Genomic DNA, 11648 nt, shown 5'->3' on the forward strand with positions numbered 1-11648 from the left:
GGTTTTGCTAACTTGTGTATGTTTTTCAGTTGGTACATTTTAGCAATGTGTACCAGATTTCAGTAGACAAAAATACCCTTATATCATAAATTCTAAGTTTTAAGGTTAAGGGTATTTTAATAATTTTCATTCTCAAAATTAAAAAAATAAAAAAAGAAACCCCCAATCCCTTATCCACCTATCTCATTCCTCTCAACCTTTCTCTTTCATCTCTTTCACTCCAACATTTTCTCTGTCATCCCTACTCTAGCCCTAATTGAAAAAAATCAAAAACACTTGTCTTATTTTAATAATTTTCATTCTCAAAATTAAAAAAAAAAACCCCAAACCCTTACTCACCTCCTTCATTCCTCTCAACCTTTTCTCATTCATCTCTCTCACTCAACACATTTCCTCTGTCATCTATGCACTAACTCTAACTAAAAAAACGCTCATTATTAAATAAAGTGATTAGAGAAAAAAATACTTACATAAATAAAAAAATTAAAGCATCTAATTTTTCTTTATATAATTATAAATAAAATTTCAAGATTTAGAATTTTTATTGTTTGATTTTATAATTGAGAATTTTATTGTATTTTGATTTGTTTTTTGCTTTAGTAAAGGAAAACAGTTAATGAATTTCTACCAAAAAAAAATTAAATGGTCACGGAGCAATGTTATGTAATAGTCTCAGAATGTAAAGGAATGTAAAGGAAGGATGCTCATAAGTCTTGGTGCAAGTTGTGCCCGTCGGCTGTAATATAATAGTGAAGATAATGAAATTAAAGAGATTTTGAATGAACTTTTTTCGAAAGGTGAATATGACTCAACTCTTTACAAAAGTAAATCGTTTAATAATGAATGTTTTTTTAGTTGGGGCTAGTGCAGAGATGACAGAGAAAATCGTTTGAGTGAGAGAGATGAAGGAGAAAGGGTTGAAAGGAGTGAATGAGGTGAGTAAGGGTTTCGGGTTTTCTTTTTTTAGTTTTGAGAATGAAAATTATTAAAATAAGACAAGTGTTTCTGATTTTTTTCAATTGGAACTACAGTAGGGATGACAGAGAAAATGTTGGAGTGAAAGAGATGAAAGAGAAATGGTTGAGAGGAATAAGAGAGATTGGTAAGGGTTTGGGGGTTTCTTTTTCTATTTTTTTAATTTTGAGAATGAAAATTATTAAAATACCCTTAACCTTAAAATTTAGAATTATGATATATAGGGGTGTTTTTGTCTACTGAAACCCGGTACACATTGCTAAAATGTACCAAGTGAAAAACAGGCGTACGTAAGTTAGCAAACCCATATATATATATATATATATAATAAAGTTAACATAATAAAAGTTCAATTACAATTTAAATTCATTAAAATCCTAAACTTATTCGAAATAATTTGACAAATAAAATTCACTGTAAATCAATCTAAAAATGAAACGTAGATATAATAAATATTTAGCAATTAAACATAGTGGCTAAATATCATTTAGGCACATATATTATGAAAACAATAATTTAATGTTCAATTATGAGAGAGAATTCTTGAAACCAATTATAGTGATATAGAAGATTGAGTTGATGACAGAAGAGGGAAATTAAAAAAGCTATAAGTATTGATTAAATATGAAAATTTTGATGTTCACGTATGAATGCTTTATATTATTAACATTAGTATTGCATTTGAGTGCACACCGTGGCCATGAGCTAAACTTGTTGATGCCCCCAAGAAAAACAAAAAATGTTGGCATCGTTTTCTAATTAATTGTCTTATTGGTTATTTCATAGCACATGGGATGTTCAATATCATTGTTTTGAATCCAGTGTTTCTGACATAAAATATCTATAAATTAATGGAAATACCCATCCTCATCAATCACTTTTAAGACTCAAATTAAACATGCGTAGAAATTATAATTTTATGATATACCAAACACTTTATTTGGAAGTTAATTATTGAAGATTCTGATATATAATTTTAAGTTGTATTATTTTAGAAATCTAAGTGACTATTATGATGGAGAAATTTTGGGCTAATCCGTTGCATCACTTATATTCATGCCATTGGGCTGCTGCACTATTGTCCATTCACAACGTTTGTCTCCCAAATCAAACCACACATATACCTTATTCCACTAATATATTACCCCTCAATATATATTTGAGTTTTTTCTTTCCTTTTTCAATCACTAAACCCAACAAACAGGTTAGGACAACAAGTTTTCAAAATAATTATCCAACTTTGCCATTTTAGTTACAACATTTTGAAATTCTTCAATTTAAATAACATATTTACATCCAATCAAATGTATCACTTATCGTATCTTATTAAAGAGAAGTTTCACGGAATCAATGAAAGTTGAGTTCAATTATATAAGATATTGATATCACCCTCTATCCAAAACCTTAAAACAATAAATTAATAGATCTCGAACCTTATATAATACTTTCATTTCTATTTTTATCTAATACGAGATTTAGACTCACGCTTAAAATTTTAACACAATATTCAATATATTATCATATCCATACATCATAGGTTTTAATGGATAATTGTGATATTAAAAAAAAATTATATACGAAAAAGTTGATTCAAGCACTTTCAAGTTTAACTTAAACTTTATAAAATTAATTTATAAAATAATGTTTACATTAAAATATAAATTAATCTTTTTAGAAATGGAGACTAATTTAACCTACTCCCACCAAAATGAGAACGAGATATTCTAAATATGCATTGACAAGTTAACGCAGCGTAAGGATTGTTTATGTTTTGTGATGAGCATAGATGTTTAAATATCCCACTATTTGTGATTGACAAGACTCCATTTATGATGGTGAATTGGGCTTACATTAGGAGTGGTATGTATGAAGATAGCAGAACATATTTCATGGTTTACGGGAGATGTATTCTTTGTCGGCAATGCCATACTTTCTTTTGTTGCCACCTTTAAAAATGAGAGAACTATATTGTTATCTATCTTATCATCGATGCACCAAGCACACAATCTACCAGTACCACCCACCTTAGTACGTAGGAACCAACTTTTTACTTATGTTTTACCAATCACATTTTACATCGACTAAAGATAAGACTAATTTATAATATATAAATGGGTGTAAACTTCATCTTACAAATCGATTTTGTGAGATTGAATTAAATTTAAAATCCACTTTTTAATCGTTCAACTTCACCATTTTTACATCATGCATTCACTAGTGCAAAAGCGCTGTTTAACGTCGGTTAATTTGGACTTTTAACGTCACTTTAATATCCGACGTCTAAACGGGTGACGTCTAAGGGACGTCAAAATTCCTCAGAACCGACGTCCATATAAAAGTCGGTTAAAGATATCCACCGACGTCTCTATAGACGTCTGCTTAAACTCACACCGACGTCTAATTACTCTGTATAGAAGTCCACCTATGATTAAACCGACGTCAACATGAATATATAAAGAGGTTTAATATGACACTAACCGACGTCTATGTTGTTATAGACGTCGGACATGACTTTAACCGACGTCTAACAACAATTTTGTGTTTTAGTGCAGTTTTGATCCAGGCTTTCGGTAGCATTGTGTAACATTCTCCTCTCGCTAGTTTCCTCACAAAAAAAGTTTGCGTCTTTTGAGTCTTCTAGTCCTTTCAACCCAAAACCGAATGTGGGTCCATGGCTAATTCCCATTAATCAACTGCAACAGAAAAAAATTACGGTGTCGAGAAGTAGACAAGGACCCAGGTTCCATTTTGGGCCGGAAGAACTAGAAACCTCAAAAGATCGTCACTCTTCTTGTGAGGAAACCAGCAAAGGGAGAATGTTGCACTATGTTACCCAAAGAGAGGATCAAAATTGCACTAAAACACAACACAAAGAAAGCAAATTTTAATCAGTTCAACGACAAGATAATCGATAAAAAACTAAAGAAAGTTTAAACGGGAAGCATAAAAAAAAACCACGCACCTGGGATGCAAGAGAGAAGTTCACGTCGGTGCCCCTAGCGGCCGACGTCTACAACCCTTGAATTTGGTGAAAACAGGAAAGTAGACGTCGGTGACCCTCAGAAACGACGTCTACATTGAAGAATTTTTGTCTTCCCGCCTTCCAAACAGGCCTTAGACGTCGGCGTTTGACTACGTGACGTCTAATTGCCTGGGGTATTAGGTGAACAACATTAATTGTAGCCCAATCGACGTTGCTTTTTCACGAGATCCAACGTCTATTCGACGTCTAAAGCTGAATTGGTTGACGTTTGATTTCCTGTCAGTGATGTAGACGTCGTTGCCTTTAGTCGACGTCTAAGCTCCTGGGATTTGATGTTTAACATTAATTGCAGCCTAGTAGACGTCGGTCCCCCTAAAACACCGACGTCAATAGACTGTCTTATCACATACCTCAAGCAATTGGACGTCAGTTTGCGGCAGTCTGATGTCTATGATGTCATAGACGTTGCCTGACATCGAAACTGACGTCTAGTTTTCCAATTTATTTACAATAATGCTACCGTACAGTAGTAGACGTCGGATTTTCACGAAACAGACGTCTAAGGGATGACGTTAAACAATGTTTTTGCATTAGTGATTCGACATCACGTCAAAAGTTTTCACTGCTTACTACCATGTCTATGGGGATCAAAGAATAGCTTATTAGATGCATACAATACAATTAATTTATCTTGGACAAAAGCTAAGAATCTCATCAATAAATTTGGCTAAATCTCACTTCAAAACAATATAGAATCATATCGATGTTCTTAATAACAAGATATGTTCCTTGTAAAGTCCAGATTCTCTTCTGAATTTTTTGTGTTGTTCTTCTATTAAACATTCAAACTATGCTAATACTTACATTAAAACATTTTTAATATATTTTAAAATACTAAAATCAATGTATATCATAATTCTATACTAATAATTACAAATCAATTTAACAAAACTGACGAGAATTTGATTAAAAAAGACTGATATCATCACTCAATAATAATTTTCACGAATATTATTTGTGACATTATGTATATGAAAATTTTGTACAGCTAACTTGTTCCTAATAATATAGGACAGGATCACGAATCAGAGACCTGACGAATCTGGTCAGATTTTATGAATTTTCTGATTATTTTTTAAATCAATAGCTTAAGCTTTTTTTTTTTATATGTTTGATTTGTTTTCAGGTTAATTTGAGGACTGTAAACGAATATTTAAAAAATAGTTTTAAAATACAAATTTTTACAATCAACACATTGTAATGATTTCATCCACTAAATTTATGGATTTATTATAAATAGATTATATAATATTTGTTGATAAACTATAGAGTATTAATTGACAAATTTTTACGAATGTAAATTTGTTTTATAAATAGGACCATTGTCAGGATCATTAGAACCCAGTTGAGTGGGATTCATGTGGCAACGACAGAGAGTGTGAAATTCAGAAAGTAGAAAACAGGTGGCGGTATGGGATTCGACCATTCGGTTTTGGAGGTGGTATAAAAGCTGGGATTTTAAAATCTGACATCATCTTTCTCTGCATGCATCTTCTTCTCCAAAACTTCAGAACTCCATTTTTCTCCTCCTTCTCTCTAAACTTCTTCATCTTCCCTCTATAAATTCTCAACCTTTTCCTGTTTCGATCTCCATTCTGGCAGCACCTAAACATTTCTGGTGCCAAGCTCTTTCGTTTGCACCGATCGGTTTTCGATTTGAACTAGTAACCTCAAAATCTTCTGGTCCTTTGAAGTTTTGCGTTTTCTATGCATGCAAGTGCCTTTTAGCTTGCATGTGTTCTTCAATCCCTTCTCTGAAACTGTTTTCTACTTTTGATTATAAGATTGGTTCCGTTTTCACAAATCAAAAGCTTGTAGGGAGCCATAGGACTCACGTGAGGTGTAGACCATATTGTGAAAGAACAGTATTTCTAGATTTAGAGGTAAGGAAAGCTTATATAATTTAGTTATGTTTATCTATTTTGAATCGATGGATTGGTTGAATGATGTATGTTTGATGATTTTGCTTGATTGTATGTATTGGTGTTTGATAAATGGCATGAAAACTGGGTAAGAATAGGGTTGAGTCTTATCTCTGTAGAATTCTGTAATTTGTCACCGAGAATCAGTCGTGACCGCTCGGTTGTATATTGGTGCGTTCGGTCTTAACTGGGTTCTTCATCAGAGAATCAGTTAATGACCAATCGATCTATATTGTAAGTGTGTATATATATATATATATATATATATATATATATATATATATATATATATATATATATATATATATATATATATATATATGAGTAAGAATAAGCGTTCAGTCTATGTATAAGATCCTATTGTCTACTTAGTAGATTTGCTTAGTTTAGACCCTTTATATAATTTAAAGTCTTCAATATTAGATATATTCCTAGTCGTAAGTACGTGTTTAATATTTTAGTGCTCGGTCATGGACTACTAGCACACGGTGTTTGAAGTGTTCGGTCTTAAACTGACACTCAGTCTCTTGGAGAGTGTTCGGTCTCGTACTGACATTCAGTTTCTTGAAGAGAACTCAGTCTGATAGTCCAAGTGTTCGGCCTTAGCTCTAAGTGCTCGACCAAAGCTCCAAAATGTCCGGCCTAAGCTTAAATTGCTTGGCCTGAGGTATAAGTAGTATGGTAAGTCCTTAAGTATGTGGCTCGATCTTAATTGTGTTCAGTCTTAGACGGTATTTGGCTCTAACTGGAGCTATCATGTTACTTGACCGTTCGGTCGTGATTCTTGAGTTGATGGTATTCTTAACGTGCAGTCATATTCAATTATAGGGAGTACTCTCTCGTTCGGTATCGTACAGAGGTATTGTAATCGCTTTTGTTCGGTTGTGTTCATTTATATGGAATTAGTATTTTCGTTTGGTCTTGTTCTTAGGAAATGATAAATTCTTTCCATTTGGTGCTTTTGATTATGATGATTGTTTTATGATATTGGTTTAACTTTATTGAAATGAATCTTGAATGAGGAAGTATGTTGATCGTATATTTCAAGTTGGTATGGAAGAGAATTCCAAGGAGGAATGTCTCAGTGACTGGTTGTGAATGGTAAAGTATAAATATGGTTGAGTTAAGCTGTCGTTTATCCTGATATTCCGTGATTACTCCTCTTCATATAGAGGAGGGTAACTCATGCGTGGGAATGGCAGGAGGTCCTTTAGCCTCAGGGTACAATTGTGCCAAGGTAAGCTTCACTGGACTAACATCGGGTGGTAGTTGTTGAGGGCATCCCAGTTAGGTTCCACCCGAGTGCACAAACGTCGTAACTACATGATTTATATAGTTCGGACAGTCAGTGTGGAATGGTTGGGAATTATATTATTATAAGTTGGTATGTTCGGGCATTTCCTGGAATACTTGTATTATGATTGTGTGAATGAATATGTTTGTTTTACTTATTAACTTTTCTATTAAGTGATAGGTTTGACTGAATTAATTAAATTACATAAGCTTACCCTTATTTCCTGTCATGTCTTTCATTATTCGTTTGGTCGTTTTCTTCACTGTGATGATCATCCTTTGGATGGGAGCAGAAGGCGATGAAGTCTCACTAGAGGAAGCCCTGCATAGCGAGCAACCCGAAGAGAGTGTAGAACCGTTCAGCTTATTTAGTAAATTTGTATAGGACATCTGTAAAACCGTTCGGTCTTATAATTTTCTTTTTGTACTAGTGTAGCACCATTCGATTTGCACATGAAATAGTATCAGCTTAGGATTTCTTTAAAGTTTTAAATTTATAGTTATTTTTGGATAACTGTAAATTAGCTTTATTGTCTTTGTAACTATTCTATTGTATTATCAATGTAAAGACTCTCCAGTATATTTTAAGGCTATATTTTTTAAATGTTACAACCATGATGAATTTTTTTTATATATATATTAAGCACCGTTGAATAGACTTTCATGTTTGAACAACTTTTACTATAAATGTTGAATTGGGGAAAAGCTATTTTTAGTAATGTAATTTTGTTTTATTGATTTTTAAATATTAAAAAATACATTTAATGTTTTGATAACAAAAGGTCAATATACAAATTAATTATAAAGATTATTAGTTGGAAGGAGGAATTGGAATTATTGAAAGATTTTTAGATGGAGATAAAAATGGAGGAATAATATGGTCAAAAGGGTCTTCGAAGATCAAATTTAAATTGTACGAGATTTGGTTAAAATTTTATAATTCTTGTAAAGCAGTATTAATCCGTAATTTATAATGGATGCAAAGAAAAGATGTTGTTTGATGAAGTCCGATCTAAACTTGAACCTAAGTAATTTTTTTGCGTTCCAAAAATAGATGAAAAAAAAAATACATCACAATAGCCAAATAAAAAGAATTACAAGAAAAAATACTGCATAAAATAAGACTTCGATAATCTTTTCACATTTTCTTAAATTAAAATCTACTGCTAACAGAATTTGATTAAAAATTTTGGGAAAAACTTGAAATAACTTAGAAGAACCAAATACTTGAAATAAAATTATATATAAAAGTTTACATTAAATATTAAGAGAAAAAGAAAAGTTTAGAAAAACCATAACCCTTAAAAAAGATCAACCAATGATTCCAACCACGCTTTATTTTTTCTTAAGAAGTAGTTTAAGTATGTGATATATTTTTCCTTAATCAAAGCTATGCAATAAGTAAGTTGAAATTAAAAGTTCTTTCTTATCCCACCTGCCTGTGGACATTTGTGTTCCCAGTAAAAACAATAACAAGTATTTCCCCTTATCATGACAAAAGCATGACCACACCAACAAATATACAAAATACAAAGCAAACAAAATTGTATTAGTGGTTTAAGGTTTTTTAGGGTTTAGGTTTTTTAGGTTTAGGGTTTTTAAGGGTTTAGGGTTTTTTAGGGTTTAGGATTTCTTAGGGTTTAGGGTTTATGGTTTAGGGTTTTTTAGGGTTTACGGTTTTTAGGCTTTTTTAGGGTTTAGGGTTTAGGGTATAGGATTTAGGGTTTAGGGTTTAGGGTTTTTTAGGGTTTGGGGTTTAGGGTTCTTTAGGGTTTCGGGTTTCGGGTTTAAGGTTTAGGGTTTTTTGGTTTATAGGGTTTTTTAGGGTTTACGGTTTATGGTTTAGGGTTTTTTAGAGTATTTTAGGGTTTAGGGTTTAGGGTTTTTTAGAGTTTAAGGTTTTTTTTTTGTTTTTAGGGTTTAGGGTTTAGGGTTTTTTGGGGGGTTTTAGGGTTTAGGGTTTTTACTGTTTTAGGGTTTTAGGGCTTAGGGTTTAGGGTATTAGGGTTTAGGGTTTACGGTTTGGGGTTTATGGTTTATGGTTTTTTAGGGTTTAGGATTTTTTAGGGTTTAGGGTTTCGGGTTTAGGGTTTAAGGTTTTTTAGGGTTTAGGGTTTTTAGGGTTCTAGGTTTTAGGGTTTTAGGGTTTAGGGTTTAGGATTTTTTAGGATGTAGGGTTTAGGGTTTTTAGGGTTTAGGATTTAAGGTTATTTAGGGTTTAGGGTTTAGCGTTTGGGTTTAGGGTTTTGGGTCTTGGGTTTAGGGTTTAGGATTTTTATGGGTTTTTAGGGTTTAGGGTTTTTTAGTATTTAGGGTTTAGGGTTTAAGGTTTTTTAAGGTTTTTTAGGGTTTACGGTTTTTAGGTTTAGGGTTTTTAGGGTTTTTTAGGGTTTAGGGTTTTGGGTTTATGGTTTAGGGTTTTTTAGGGTTTAGGGTTTAGGGTTTTTTAGGGTTTACGATTTTTTAGGGTTTAGGGTTTTTAGGGTTTAGGGTTTAGGGTTTAGGATTTAGGGTTTAGGGTTTGGGGTTTAGGGTTTTTTAGGGTTTAGGGTTTCGAGTTTAAGGTTTAGGGTTTTTTAGGGTTTTTTGGTTTATAGGGTTTTTTAGGGTTTAGGCTTTAGGCTTTATGGTTTAGGGTTTAGGGTGTTTTAGAGTATTTTAGGGTTTAGTGTTTTTTAGGGTTTAGGGTTTTTTAGAGTTTAAGGTTTTTTTCTGGTTTTAGGGTTTAGGGTTTTTTGGGGGGTTTAGGGTTTAGGGTTTAGGGTTTTTACGGTTTTAGGGTTTAGGGTATTAGGGTTTAGGGTTTACGGTTTATGGTTTTTTAGGGTTTAGGGTTTCGGGTTTAGGGTTTAAGGTTTTTTAGGGTTTAGGGTGTTTAGGGTTTAGGGTTTGTTAGGGTTTAAGGTTTAGGGTTTTTAGGGTTTTGGATTTAGGGTTATTTGGGGTTTTTTAGGGTTATTTAGGGTTTTTTAGGGTTTAGTGTTTGGGTTTAGGGTTTAAGGTTTAAGGTTTAGGGTTTTTATGGGATTTTAGGGGTTTTTAGGGTTTAGGGTTTTTTAGTGTTTAGGGTTTAGGGTTTTTTTGGGTTTAGGGTTTAGGGTTTAGGGTTTTTTACGGTTTTTTAAGGTTTAGGGTTTAGGGTTTAGGGTTTTTAGGGTTTTTTAGGGTTTATGGTTTAGGGTGTTTTTAGGGTTTTTTAGGGTTTAGAGTTTTTTAGTGTTTTCGGTTTTTTAGGGTTTAGGGTTTTTGGGGTTTAGGGTTTTTTAGGGTTTAGGATTTTGGGTTTATCGTTTAGGGTTTTTTAGGGTTTATGGTTTAGGCTTTTTTAGGGTTTACGATTTTTTAGGGTTTAGGGTTTTTAGGGTTTATGGTTTTTTAGGGTTTAGGGGGGTTTAGGGTTTAAGGTTTAGGGTTTTTTAGGGTTTGGGGTTTAGGGTTTTTTAGGGTTTAGGGTTTCAGGTTTAAAATTTAGGGTTTTTTGGTTTATAGGGTTTTTTAGGGTTTAGGGTTTTTTAGAGTATTTTAGGGTTTAGTGTTTTTTAGGGTTTAGGGTTTTTTTAAGAGTTTAGGGTTTTTTTTGGGTTTTTAGGGTTTAGGGTTTTTTGGGAGGGTTTTAGTGTTTAGGGTTTAGGGTTTTTACGGTTTTAGGGTTTTAGGGTTTAGGGTATTAGGGTTTACCGTTTAGGGTTTTTTAGGGTATTTTTGGGTTTAGGGTTTTTTAGGGTTTAGGGTTTCGGGTTTAGGGTTTAAGGTTTTTTAGGGTTTAGGGTTTTTAGGGTTCTAGATTTTAGGGTTTTAGGGTTTAGGGTTTAGGGTTTTTTAGGGTTTAGGGTTTATGGTTTAGGGTGTTTTTAGGGTTTTTTAGGGTTTAGGGTTTTTTAGTGTTTACGGTTTTTTAGGGTTTAGGGTTTATGGTTTAGGGTTTTTTAGGGTTTAGGGTTTTTAGGGTTTAGGGTTTTTTAGGGTTTAGGGGGGTTTAGGGTTTAGGATTTAGGTTTTAGGGTTAAGGGTTTTTTAGGGTTTGGGGTTTAGGGTTTTTTAGGGTTTTTTAGGGTTTAGGGTTTCGGGTTTAAGGTTTAGGGTTTTTTGGTTTATAGGGTTTTTTAGGGTTTAGGGGTTTAGGGTTTAGGGTTTTTTAGAATATTTGAGGGTTTAGTGTTTTTTAGGGTTTAGGGTTTTTTAGAGTTTAGGGTTTTTTTTTGTTTTTAGGGTTTAGGATTTTTTGGGGGGGTTTTAGGGTTTAGGCTTTAGGGTTTTTACGGTTTTAGGGTTTTAGGGTTTTAGGGTTTACGGTTTACGGTTTAGGGTTTTTTAGTGTATTTTAGGGTTTAGGGTTTTTTAGGGTTTAGGGTTTAAGGTTTTTTAGGGTTTAGGGTTTTTAGGGTTCTAGTATTTAGGGTTTAGGGTTTTTTAGG

This window comes from Vigna radiata, chromosome 7 (genome assembly GCF_000741045.1).
Source record: "Vigna radiata var. radiata cultivar VC1973A chromosome 7, Vradiata_ver6, whole genome shotgun sequence".
NCBI lineage: Eukaryota > Viridiplantae > Streptophyta > Magnoliopsida > Fabales > Fabaceae > Vigna > Vigna radiata.